Consider the following 14,671-nt stretch of genomic DNA (forward strand, 5'->3'; position numbering starts at 1 on the left):
TGTACAAGCAGCGTTGTTCAATGTCTCCTTCTTACTGCCACAGGAGTGTCGGATTTTTGCAAGTGATGGTGCCATTTATGGGGATTTTTTTTAAATGTAGGCATTAGGCCATGCTTTGTTTAAAAACATCACCCATAAAACAAATTGCTTCATTTTGACTTCTGATCTCTGCACCGTATATAAAGAATGGTCTAGCCTAATTTCTCTGATTATATGAGGCTTCTCCCTTTCAGCTCAGCCATCAATATATAATGGGCCTAGTTTAGATAAAAGGCTCCTGTTTTCAAGTGGGATGGAGGGAAAGATCAAAGTTGTATGATGATGGAGAAAAGGAGTAAGTCTTGTAGAGAAACAAAGCATATGGTGGGGGGTAATAAGAAAGGTTGGACTGAGGAAAAGCTAAATTCAACCTGAGAGATTCTTACCCTCCAATTATCCCAACTGTCCAGTACAGTCCTGATTAATCCTCTATCATATCACTTTTCCAGCTGTATTTAAAATCTCCCCATTCCTCTCTCTTCCTCCCACTTTACCTCTTGATCCTATGGCCCAGTACAGACAGGTAAAATGTGGTGTGGCAACGGCAGTACCAGGGTTAGGTAGCACACACCATGCAGATGCTCCCTAACCCTAGTACGTATTCCGTACGTCAAAATGGTGGCGCCCTGTACACATAGAATTGAATTTGTTAATAACATTTGCTACCTTGACCTCACTCTGATGTTGCTTTGCTGCAAATGTCCCAGTTTTCATCTGTGAAATAATGTAGCAGTTTTGAATCTAACATCTGCAGTGGGATAATGGGAATTAAAGGTGTCTGATGAAGTGGACTTAAGTCTATGAAAGCTTATGCTATCAACTCCCAGGGTGCATCTACACCGTAGAAATAAAGCCGTTCAACACCACTTTAAGTGCTGTAACTCCATCCTTGGGATTTGTAGCTTTACAGGGTTTTTAGCTAAAGAGTGCTGGTGCCTCACTAAACTACAAATCCCAGGATTCTGTAGGATGGAGCCATGACAGTTAAAGTGGTCTCAAACTATATTATTTCTACAGTGCAGATACACCCCCTAGTTAGTTTTAAAGATGCTACAAGAATGCTTTGTGAGAATTAAAGGTCAGTTTTAGCACTTGTCTTATCATCAAAACAGCTAACCTTTCATTTTGTTTAAAAATACTGTGAAAGGAGACATTCCACAAGTATAATTTTTTCCCATCTGTCTTTCAGTGGGAGGCACACACCTCTTGGATGTCCGTTTGGAACTTGGATCAGAATCTAAATGTGGCGGGATGGGCAGTAAAGCAGGAATTGTTTATAGGCTCAATTACAGAAGTCAAGCAATATATTCAGTGCGCAGCCCATTGAATAACCACAGCTAGAGCTTGGAAAGTTGCTTTTTGAATGGTTGTTACTCAGTGCCGTGTTTGGAAATTACTCCTTTGCCATTGTTCCTTGCAATGCTAGAAATCTTTGTTCCACTGCATTGCTTTTCCTTTAGTTACTACCGCTTTCTCAAGGAAGAAAAAATCTTAGGATTGATATGGTATAAAACCTGGGGGGGGGGAAACCTGCCAGAATACCCTTAATAGATAATTTCCAAAAGTAATTAGACACCGTTACTCATTATACTAATAGTTATTTTATTTTCCCTCATCATAAAATCCAATAATGTTCCACTTTTATTATTCAAAGAAACTAAGTAGCCACTTTTCTGAGTAATGAAAGTGGAACACTCTTGGATAATTAAGTATTACTATAGATAACTAAATTCCTTCCAAGCCCTAATCCAAATGCTGATGAAGTTATTAAGTCGTATCAGTTCCTTCATGGGACAAAGCCAGTAATTCTTGCATGTTTTCTGGTTAATAATGTGGAGAAAATAATGGGCAGATGATAATACAGAGAGGGTGGCAGGAAGAAGAGATGCAGACCAAATTTACATTAAGAGAAACCGTGGCATTTCCTGCCATATTTCAGCTTCTAACTGGTTACCTATAATTAGATGGTAATTTCACAGTAGGAAAACTGAAGTGTAAACCTTTCAAAACCATGTAGTCTTTTACTTTTGGCATAGCCAAAGGATGACTGATGCTCCTCTTTGTATAAAAACATGGTTGGATTCCCATTAAATTACAACTGGTGCAACTTTGAAATTCTCTACTCAAAGGTAAGTCCCCTTGAGTTCAGCGGAACATACTCTCAAATGCATATGTATAAGAATTGCAAACATAGCTATTTTATCTGGATATATGCAATTCCCCTGTACGTAACCGTTCTTGAACTTTGGAGAAGTGAACAATGCAATGTTGTGATGCTGTCTCAGTTTATCACATTTGGAAAGTTTGCAACTATCCGTGCAAGAGGAAGAAAATAAATGAAAAAAAGCCGAGAATGTCTCACGCTGCTTTCCTTCTTTTATCTAGACCTACTTTTGTGTTTAAATAATACAGTCCTCTAATCAGCTCATATTGAGATTTTAGCTGTGGTGATTTAGCACAAGTAGGATCAGATGCTCAAAAAAAACCCCACAAAAAAACCCTGAGGACTGTAGTTTCAGAAAGCAAGTCCATTGGGACTTGTTTTGGGAACTGGAAGTCTAGGAGCTATCAAAATATTGTGCTTTGTACTATTTTAATGCAGCATTAGGTAACTGCTTCCATTTGTAACTGGATCTGAAGATCAGGAGCTCTGTGGGGAAAATGGAAGAGATATTGAAATAAACTGATGTTGATGTCATCAAGCAAGATAACTATTTTTGTATTGTTTAGACCATAGAGACAGCACATTTAGCAGATGGATGGACAAAGGTTGCTTGAGCCAAATGATGCACTTAGGGGAAATAAAGCAATTAAGTACATCCTTTGCTTTTTTATTGCTATTAAATTTGGCAAAGGAGGGAATCTCAATGAAAAAATAGAAGTGTAAAATACTGCAGAGGTATGCTTTTGATTAGAAAATTTTCATTTTTGCATTATCGATTGGCATTTATCTGTGCCAAAGAGACGGGGGGAGAGAGAGAGAATGCAGCCTGGCTCAAACAAGGAAGACTTGCTGACAATGGAAGTTGGCTTCCAGTTAGTGATAGATGAGGATGCAGTTTCACAGCAGAACGTGTGCTTTTATGTAGATGGCAACATTCGCCTGGACCCACTGAACTCAGGGGGTGCATTTTTAAAACTAGGTGAGGATGTGCTGCTCCAGGTCCAGAACTCAATGCACACAATAAGGGTTGGGCCAAATTCTTACTATTGGCAATTGTAGCATTACACTTTAAGTCACTGCAGAATATGGGCCCAAATCCCATGTGCTGTAGTTCCCATATACAAAAGCAGTTGGACATTTTCATCTGATGCATGATATCTGCATTCAGTTCAAATGTGCCACAGTGGAGTTGTATATGTGGTGACTTTGTGCATGCAGATGCAAATGCGCAAGTATAATAATTTGGGCATTGGGACAGGGACGTAGCCAAGGGGGGGGATCTGGGGGTCCGGACCCCCCCTTCCATTAGAAAAATGAATGGTATGTGCTGCTGCGCCACCGCACTCAAGCCCCATTATAATGGTGGCACTTAGTCTGGACCCCCCCCCTTCCTAAAATCCTAGCTACGTCCCTGATTGGGATGTCCCATCAGTTGTCTAGCACTGCCATTCTACACAAGTGCTGCTAGTTTCAGGAATACATAGCTCCATAAAGGTTTGATCTCTATTGAAGAAATAATACAGTTTGACTCCACTTTAACTATCAAGGCTCCAGTGGCATCATTAGGGTTTGTGTCACCCGTTGCAGTAACTCATGGTGTCACCCCTGATGCACATTGATCTCCTTCCATCCCACTCCATATAGAATTCTTAGTAATGTTTTTTGTACTAATGTTAACACATTAATTGTAATTCTTGTATATTACTGAATGTAAGGGTGATAGTTGTGACATAAACAACTAGCAAAATTAAAATTATACCTTTAAATTACAATATCATGCACTCAGCCTAAATACATTTAGATACAGTATATGTATATGTATATGTTATACATGGTTGAAGGCAAGTCTCCATCCTGTGAAATTCTGGGATTTGTTTTTGTTGTGGCACCATTGCTCTCTAGCAGAGAAGGCTAAATATCTCACAAATCTACAGATCCCAGAATTTCATAGCATTGAGCCATGACAAATTAAAGCAATGTCATACTGCAGTGTTTCTGCAGTGCAAACTAGACCAAAGAGAGGTTTGTGAAATGCATTCCCTGATGTAGGATCTCAGTCTTAGATGTAGTAGCTCCACCTGTTTTAGGAGAATCAGCCTCTCTTCTTTAGAGCCTAAGGACAATGGTTTCAATCCAAGGATGTTTCAGACACAGGAGGTGGAAACTGACAAATTAGTCATAAGCAGAAAAGAAAACGGACCTGCTCTACTTATTCTCTGTATCCCCTTGCCTTTCTCTGTTCCCTGCTCCTTTGATCTAGTATTTGATGGATGTGCTCTAACCACTAGGAAGGGGGTATAATATCATGGTGATGGCCAGTTTCTGTGCTGGAAGTAAAAATCAGTCTCAGTTATTTATCTGGAAAAATGTCTTCTCGTCTTTCAACCAAACAAGGCCTTCACAAAGTCTTACAGGATCCATGAAAATAATCATAATGGAGAAAAAACAAAATAAAAAGAGTACTGTAGTAAAAATAATTACCAAAAATTAAAAAGGCTAAAACAGCTGTTAAAAAGCAGTTCAGTGGCCAATGCTAATAGATCAGGAGATGCTGGAAAGTAAAAACCACCCAGAAAATATCAGCCAGCAGTGAAATCCCAACATAAAATTAAACAGGTACCATATTTTCCGGCGTATAAGACAACCCCCAACTTTTCCAGTTAAAATATAGAGTTTGGGATATACTTGCTGTATAAGACTACCCCTCTTCCAACGCACATCAAATAAAAATTTAAAAACATGAGATTTTATTTCAATATGGTAATTTTAATTCAAAGGCTTATGACATGCAGATATTTAGCAGGAAACGTATTGTATACAAAGCCTGCTTGGATTGGTCAGCTCTCCTTGCCTGCCCAGCCCTCCCTGTCTCCAAGACTATCAGAGCGGTATTGCAAACATGGCTTTTTTTCCATACCCCAGGCCCTTCAGTTTGCTCCGCCCTTCAGTTACATATGCGGCAACTGCAGATTCTCCAGTCTGGCTCAGAAGTTTCAGCACCTATAGGATGACACCCGGCATATAAGACGACCCCCGACTTTTGAGAAGATTTTCCTGGGTTAAAAAGTAGTCTTATACGCCAGAAAATACAGTACTATTGACCAAGATAAACTTGATTGAAGTGTCTCCTAGTGCATCCCCAGAATGGTGTCTTCTCACCATTTAGGACTGCAACTCTCGGACATCTGAAGCATTGACCATGCAGCCTTAGGCTCATAGGAGTTGAAGTCCAAAAAGTCTGGAGAATACCAGGTTGGGGGAAGCCTTCCTCCTCCAAATGATAAAGGAGAAAACAATAGGTGAACCTATCTAGGGATGAAGCTCCTTCCACACTTAAGGTGCACATCAATTTGGTCTCTTTTCTTTCTCGTATACCAATCAATGGGAATAAGTTAATTCCAAGAGAAAACATGCATTGAGATTATTTAGGGATCCATAGAAATGCAAATAAATAATCTCAAAAGCATTTATTGAGACAACTTCAACAAGTCCTTAAGATGAGGTCTACCAGAATCATCAACTCAGTACAGTTTATATAGGGAGAGAAACTACATATAGTGTTCCAGACTCTTGAATGTTAAAATTGCTAGGGGAAAAAAGTAGTGGAGTTCAAAACATTACGATAAATACAACCCACTACACTGATAAGTGGAGAACCAGCATGGCATGGTGATATGAATGTTGGACTACGGCTCTGGAGGCTAGGGTTCCATTCCCAGATTGGCCATGTGAACCCACTGGGTGATGTTGGGCCATACTCTCTCAGCCTCAGTTTCTTTGTGAGTCTCATAAGGAATGTGAACTTCACCATGTTTCATTTCCCTCAATATAAGCGGTGTTTCCTCCATCAACTGTGCTATTCTGTGGCCTGAAAAATTACTAGATCTAACTTAGCAGTAGCAGCTCACTTCACAAGTTACTAAGAACAAGCTTCTGAAAAAACAGATGTACGGGCACAAATCCCAGCTTAAGCAGAACTTCCTTGTTTACCTAAGTAAAAGAACTGGATGGAGAGACTTTGCCACTGGTCCCTTTTCATGCTGCCAGAGTTTCCAAATGTTTCCTTCCCTCTTTCATAAATCCTGGACAATAGATGCTTTGTCTCAACCCACTTTTCACAAACACGATGGCATTCATCTCTGCAACTATTTCCAGTGGCCACTGGACCACTTTCAAAACAAGGGAATAACTTTGAAAGAATACTGTAGGAGGGACACAGATGGGAAGAACATTTTAACATCATAAGACTATGAAACAATCTCACACATAAAGACATTTTTTCATGCAATATGTGGTTGGCTGTTTGGTCTCAGTAGTCAGTATCTCAGGCATCTGCTGTGGCTAAGTCCCACATCCTACCAAAAAGCCCACTGGCTCATAGCTCTACTTCTGGATCCAAGATGACAATAAACATTTGCCAGTGGCAGTTTTGTCTTTGTTTTGGCATATATATATATATATATATATATATATATATATATATATATGGAGTATATGTCCTGATTTGACAGGGACAGTCTCAGTTAGTCCTCTGTCATCCCAACTTTTCAACTGTTTTTAAAATATCCCAGTTTCTTGACTTTGTTTTTGACTTCCATATAGAAATCTGTACACATTTTCCATATACCATATATTCCATGTACACAGTGTTCTCTTAGTAAGATTTGTTCAAAGAGCATTTGCCTTTGCCTTCCTCTGAGGATGAAAGAGTGTGACTTGCCCAAGGTCACCCAGTGGGTTTCCATCCAAGCAAGAATCTAACCCTGGTGTCCAGAGTCCTAGTCCAACCCTCAAACCACTACCCCACACTAGCTTACAAAGACATACACTGGCCATTCTGGATAATAATAATAATAATAATAATAATAATAATAATAATAATAATAATAAATCTCCAAAGTTCTTTACTGTCCCCAACAGGATTTTCACTGACTCTGACCCAAAGAGCACAGGGCTGTGTTCTGATCAGATATTTTTCTGGACTGTGTATGTATTTTAAAAATTCACATTTGCATCTTTATTTTTGAAAATTTGTTGTTGTCTTCAATAGAATCATAGAATCATAGAGTTGGAAAAGACCACAAGGGCCATCCAGGCCAACCCCCTGCCATGCAGGAAATCTCAATCAAAGCATCCCCGACAGATGGCCATCCAGCCTCTGTTTAAAGACCTCCAAGGAAGGAGACTCCACTACAATCTGAGGGAGTTGTTCCACTGTCAAACAGCCCTTAAACATGAAAGAAAGTAGAGGGAATAATTGAACCAAGATTAAGCACCTATAATTCTCAGATTTTTAGTGGCAAATGCTTAACTCTCTCATTAAATACAATCACAGTTCAAAGTGTTGCTCCTTTTCTGGCCCTTGTGGTGTTGGAAGAAGGTTTGAGAGTATATGAACAATGTCCGTCAAATTTCAGAGAACAAAAGGATGTCTGAATAAGACCAGCCAGGAGGGAACTCTTCAGTGATCTTCATAATCTCTCATCCATCCTAATGATTAGTAGAACTAGAACAAATTGTGCAAAATAAGCAGAAACATACTATTTTTCATGTGAGGTGAAATTCAGGTCACAAGCATCATCTTTTTTGAATGCAAAATGTTGGTTATATTGGCACAATGTCAGTGATGTTGATTATAGAGAAGTAGGTCAGAAAGAGCAGATCAAATTTCTTCCATAGGGCCAGGAGGATACCTCGACCTGTTCCAAAAATTTTGGTGAGAAAACATCAAATTGGAATTGAGTACAAAATGTAACATTTGAATTATTTCTTTTTTTTTTTCTCCTCAAAATCCCTCAGTTTGGAAAATGCACGCACCCCAACCAATCTTCATGAAAGGCTGTAATTCATTATCCACAATTTTTTACCTTGCTGTTGTATGCCTCCAAATCATTTCTGACTTATAACAACCCTGTAGCAAACCTCTTGGGGGTTTTCTTGGCAAGATCTGTTCAGTAGAGATTTGCCTTTGCCTTCTTCTAAGGCTGAGAGTGTGTGCCTTGCCCAGGTCACCTAGTACATTTCCATGGCAAAGTGGAGATTTTAACCCTAGTCTCCAGAGTTGTGATCCAGTGTTCAAACCAGTGTAGCATGCCCTAAATCTTGTTGTTACCCCAAAGCAAATAAATAAATTGAAGTAAGTGATCAGCTGGATTTACCAATGTGTTAACTCGTCTTTCAACAATGATTCACTAAGTCTACTCTAGTTGAGTGCAACCAACAGGATTCCAGTCACAACATCCATGGGTTGGCACCTTGTTGGTGACATGTCTCCTGGTGGTGCCACTGTCTGGATTTTTTTTTATTTCAGAAGGACATATTTACTATCTACTTCTGCAATATTTGATATGAGCATTCAACAACAGCCAAAGGGATTGTGTGTGTAGCTCCATCACTGCTGCATCCAAGCACATTCAGCCTGCTCTTGAATACTGGGGGATGCAGGGGAAACTTTATGCTGTGGACTGGGGCTGTTCCTTTTTCCACAGGTGCCTTAGAGCAGTTGAAATGCAACTAGGCACACCACTGCTCCACTCATTCACTAGGAGGGTTGCCACATCTCAGGGCCTGCCCTGGGCCATCTCAAAGCAGAATCTCAAATCTCAGCGTACATGTCTTCAAGTCACCTATCAATTTATGGCAACCCAACAAATTTCATAGGGTTTCTTAGGCAAGGAATATTTAGAGGTGGTTTTGCCACTTTCTGACAAGGGTACAGATTCTCCAGTTTTAGGGGACTAAGCTGCAGGCAAGAGGAAAGAGCTGTCTGCAAATCTCCAGCTCAGCTACAAAAGCAGCAGCTTGGTATAATTTGCAAGGCTTAATTCCTTTGGAGTTTGCAGCTTGCAAAGACTGTCCATGAATTTACCTAGCTAGCTTCCTTCTTCCCTGGATGCATCTACACTGTAGAAATAATGCAATTAAACACCACTGTAAGTGCTGTACTCCTATCAAATCGGGGGTTTGTCATTATAACCAAGTCTTTAGCTTTCTCTGCCCATGAGTGCTGGTGCCTCACCAAGTTACAAATCCCAGGATTATGTAGGATGAAGCCATCGTAATTAAAGTTGTGTCAAACTGCATTATTTCTACAGTGTAGATGCCCCCGTTGCCAGTTATTGTAACATCATGGATCACCTTCCACTCTGCTCTGCTTCCACCTTCCAGCTAGGAACAAGTTGCTTCTTCCTTGTTCTGACTCCCTAGGTAAGTGAGGAGGCATAATCCCCTCTAAGACATCTGTCTTAATTTCCAAAGAGGAAGACATGTTCGCTCTACAGAATTAATGGAGTTTCACACTACTTTAATTGTCATGGCTCCATTCTGTGGGATCCTGGGATTTGTGGTTTGTTCTGGGACCAGAGTTCTCTGACAGAGAAAACTAAAGGTCTCACAGAAGTACAAATCCCAGAGTTTCATAGCAGTGAGCCACAGCAGTTAAAGTGTTATCAAACTGCATTAATTCTGCAGTGTAGATGCAGTCAATGTGTGTGTTTGAAGGACAAGTCATAAGCAATTGTGGTTGAAAGTTAATGACATCACCAGCGGCCATACTCAACATTGGTACAATCCTGAACTAGCAACCTTAGTGACCAGAGTTACAGAGTTGTGCCTGCAAGCTCCTCAGCTGTCGTTGCTCACCTAGGTTAAGATGCAAGAGAAAGTAAACAGCTTCCCTGTGAGGTTTATCATGTGTTTTCCATGATATAATGGATGGGACAACTGTTTGATTGGTTTCTTTGTATATTCCAGCTTCTGGGAGACAGCTGAGACCAGAAGACACTGAGGCAGATGGGGAGGCCGATGCAGAAGATGATTCTGTAAGTGACACTCAGTGCTTTTAAACCTTCCATTATTTGAAATTCAGAGGCCCCTAAGCTTTGTGTTTCAGGAACGCAAACTGAACCTGAACTTGAATCATAAACCTAATGGATCCATTTCCTCCTCTAAACTGGAACAGAAGAGATCTGCAGTTATTTTGGGAAGCCTCCGCTGAACCTCCCCCAGATGTCCAAAATAAACAATGCTGTATCCTCCTTTTCCAGGACACATCCTACATTTCAACCTTCTGTCCAGGAGGAATTTCAAAATGACCTCCATTCTGAACAGGACTAAAAAACATGCATTTATATTTATGTGAGAGCTTTTAGCTTTTATTTTGTAATGGCCTACATCTTTCTTGAATGTCCTACATTTTGTGGTGTTTTGTCTTCTCTCTCAGTTATGACATCTGGTCACCCTGCTTGCTAGTCGAAGCTCTGAGCATGCATATTCTACATGTTACAAATTCATGTTTCAGACCTACATGCAAGTAGCATACTGTTGGAGCATTGAACTCTGCCAGAGTATATACACTATCATTGGGAATGCGGGGATGCATGGAGACAATTCCCTCGTCTCCATTTCTCCTTGTCTCCTCAGGGTGCAAAAGCAGCCTGGGGGCTTCTGAGATCAGCAGCATTTGTCTGGTGTAACACTGTGTAGTTACATTCTCGCTGTTCTTGAGCATCCAGCACAGGGACGTAACCAGGATTTTAGGAAGGGGGGGGTCCAAACTAAGTGCCACCATTATAATGGGGCTTGGGCGTGGCGGCGCAGCAGCACGCACCATTCATTTTTCTAATGGAAGGGGGGGTCCGGACCCCAAGAACCCCCCCCCTTGGCTAGGTCCCTGTCCAGCAGAAAGTAAGTTGCTTTACAATTGAGATGGGTTCTGCTCCTCAGTGTAAGCCCATCTCTACAATAAGGTTCTTTCTTTTTGAGGTGTTCAAGAGTAATCAGAACCAGGGCAACCAGATGTCCTCCTTTTCCAGGACAACCTTCTATCAAGGAAAAATTCCAAAATGTCCTCCATTTAGAGCATCACTAAGAACCACATTGATTAGCTCCATGTTTGCTGTTCCCCGCAAGAAATCCATTTATTTGGCAGCCTGTTCTTGCTGCAAATAGGAGGGTAGGATAGATCCTTCTAAAATTCTTTCTTCCTAGGAGGAGCAGCAGACACGACTTGCACCCAGAGCTAGGGGTGCATTTTCTTCTTGGAAAGGAAATGGACAGCAAATGTGTTAGGCAATGGGCTGCTTGAGGGACACGATGCAAATGTTGAAAGAGGTTTTTCCCCCTTAATTCCAGCACAATTGAGAAAGAAAGGGAATGATTTAAATGTAGATTCAATCAAGGATTTGTTGCTAGTAAAGCACAATTTTAAGCATTTGTCTTCCTCAGAGTTCTATAAGTATATTGCAAGCCAACAAGGCATTTTAACAAAGTTCATCATAAAAATACATCTGAGTACATATTAAAGTTCAGTAAATGTAATATAGCTGCAAATAAACCATACAAAAAAAATTATATTTACATTAGTGTTTTTACCTTTTATTTGCCTTTTTATTTTAGCTTTTATTTCAAGAAAAATATAGATTTTTCTTGAATGTCCTACATTTTGAGGTGCCTGTCCCCCTTTGTGGCTAGGCCATCTGGTCACCCTTGAAATCCAAGAATTAAAGACAGAGTATATTCATCTGGGAAAGTCAAAGGGTGGGAATGTCAGCCTTGCAATTTCATCATTCCTATTCATAATATATACAGTATCTAGAGGTGTGTTCTTCCTAGGATAACCAGTGTAGCGTAGTGGTTTCAGCATTAGGGTATGGCTCTGGAAATCAGGATTCAAATCCCTTGTTCAGCCGTAAAAACCCACCAGGTGACTTTGAGCAAGCCACATTTTCTCAACCTCAGAGGAAAGCAAAGGCAAACCCCCTCTGAACAAATCTTGACAAGAAATAAAGATGAGTTCATCTTAGAGTCATCATGTCAGAAATTACTTGAAGGTATGCAATAAGTGGGAGATATAGAGGCAAAACAGATGGTCAAAAAGATCCGGCTTCCCAGAAGATTGGGGGCATGGCGTTCAGACAGCAGCATGCTCCCAGTCCGCTGGGAAGCAGCATGGCTGACCACATGTGCGATGGATCCACAGCATTTCTGTGGTGCACAAAAGGGAGCAGTTATTTCATCGGGAAAAGGCTGGGTTGGGGGCATGGTATGTGGTTGCTGAGGCCCCAACCCAGCGAGCAAAGGGGGAGCGGCAAGCCGCCTCTTACCCACTGTCTGTTTTGCCCCATAGTTATGGAGACATAGCTCCATGATCCACATACATCTTCCAATTCAGGCTCTCAGTCAACTCCCTCTGAACTCCATATCATAGGCTTTTTAACTTTTCATGGTGGAAAGGTGATGAAATAAAGTCAATATATTCCCCTATTATTATTATTATTATTATTATTATTATTATTATTATTATTAAGCTTTATTTATATAGGAGAAAGGAATGGTGGTGGGGAAGGGGGTCAGATTCAGCAGTTCTTCTCTCCCTCTCAGGCCTGGACCAAGACAGATGGACTGCAGGGAAGCTGCAGCTCCTCCAGCCAGTAGTAATTAATAGTAATAGAAGGCACCTGTTGGCTAATTAAAATTTTATTCCATTTTTGCAGGTCAATGATGAAGTGACAACTGAAAATATACGACCAAGACCACAAGGATCTTCTCCAGTTTACGAATACTGCATAGAAGACGAATATTTTAACAAAAAGGCAAGACTTGAAGCAAAGCGATTTGGTTTTATATTATTCTGTTCATCTCATGACTGAGGGCTTGTCTACACAATTAAAATATTCCTCATTTGAATCAAATAAATTCAGCCACACATGATTTGGAGAAATTTGGGCATTTTTACAGAGGGTGAAAAACTCCATAAACTCTGCTGAAAAAGAATATGTGGTTTTTACCGGAGTATCCACAAGTATCTGTGAGGATGTGCATTATCAAACATGTGGCCATCTATCTGCTTTGCATGGATTCACGTGGCTGCATATTTTCAGCAGAGGGAGAGCAAACAGATGCAGATTTGTGCAAGAAAGTTAAGACAATTAAGTGTCAATGTGAATGTGTGAAAATCCACAGCAATTCACATAATACACTTATGGGTAGACTAGTCCGTATTCTCACTTCTCTCAAAATGTTGATGTAATTGTTTTTGCTTTCCTTAGTCAATTGAAGTTAAAGCCAAAAGTAATACTGAATGACCAAAAGAGGGCACCAGCCACCTGAAAATTTCAAAGGAAAAAACCACTAAATTGTTGAAGGCAACAATGCCACTGTTTTTTATGGCAATATATTGTAAATTGGGTGGAGGATCTGGAACACTTTATCTTTCAAATGAAGGGGCCTTAAACCCACCCAAATATTCTTTAACTTCCACCCCATCCCCAAAGATTTAGCCTGATTTCAGGGCTTGGCTCACTATGCTGGGCTGAGCAATAGCCATGTTGCAACATCAGCCATTAAATCCAAGCCCACATTACTTATTGCCATAACTAATTAAATTAAATTAAAATGTCCTTTCCACGCATCAGAACAGTACAATTGTTGGGGCCTGGTGAATTTTCCTGGGGAAAACCTACTATAGTGCTCTGGTGTAGGGTTTGGAAAGAGTTTCATGTTGTACAGTGGCAGCAAAACTGTACTTTCTGCCAAAGTGGATCTGGTGCTATATAACTGGTAGATTGGGAGTATGAAGAACAGGATAGAAAAGTGTTCCTTCCCTTCATCTGTAATGTACAGGCTAAATCCAGGAACACAAACCTTCAGCAGTTTCAAAAAAACTTGAGGAGATGTGCAGACTGGCCATTAAGGCCATCCTTGGTGCGGAGTCGGGGCATGGCATCGATATGACACACACTCCAACTCCGCCCCTAGGCTGGCATGATGCACAGCACCGCACCACATGATGGGCACCGTCACAGCAGGTGAGCCAGTTAGTCTAGATGATGCAGCACCAAAGGAGTGCTACAGTGCCCTTTCATGGCACAGAAAGGAGCCACTTTTTGCGGTTCCTTTTTGCACTACAGAAAGGCAAGATTGGGGCCACAGCATGCAGTAGCCGCAGCCCTGATCTGGCACTAAAAGGGGTGGTCTGTATAGCCTCTTGTTCAGCAAGTACAGCTGATCACAGTACATAGTTATTGTTCAGACTGAGGAGTTTCCCAGTTACACCAGTATCCTTAGAGTTCAAACAGTCCATCCATTGCAAAAGCCTTCACCCCATCTGTCAGCAATTCAAAACATATTCTTTTCCCAGGTCTGACCTTTCTTTTCCCCTCCATACCAAACGATGGATTCCCACAAAAACAGCCTTAGTGACTTACAGTTCAGACATCCTCCCTACATAAAGTATTTGCTCATTATTCCAGGCCAGTAATGATACATGTAATCTTTTCTCTTTCCCAGTATCACCAATATGATGACTTAACCCATCATCCAGCATTAACACAATTATGCCCAAACATCATAATAAAATATGGCCATGTCTGGACCATGATCCTGACACCATTTCACCGTTCCCTAGGGTTCCCATAGTTTGAAAAGAAAAAAAGAAGGCACATTCACCCAGTGGTATCATTACCTATG

The 14,671-nt window shown here is 40.7% G+C and overlaps 1 protein-coding gene across 1 annotated transcript in view; it reads left to right on the plus strand.

The window, feature by feature from the left end:
• The window catches only part of LOC121927157 (protein AHNAK2-like), a 113,064-nt gene that overhangs the window by 61,572 nt on the left and 36,821 nt on the right, over window positions 1-14,671 (plus strand). Inside the window, 2 exon segments of the mRNA XM_042460763.1 lie at window positions 9,956-10,023; window positions 12,697-12,795. The gene's annotated coding sequence lies outside the window, so the exon portion shown is untranslated.

This window comes from Sceloporus undulatus, chromosome 1 (assembly GCF_019175285.1).
Source record: "Sceloporus undulatus isolate JIND9_A2432 ecotype Alabama chromosome 1, SceUnd_v1.1, whole genome shotgun sequence".
NCBI lineage: Eukaryota > Metazoa > Chordata > Lepidosauria > Squamata > Phrynosomatidae > Sceloporus > Sceloporus undulatus.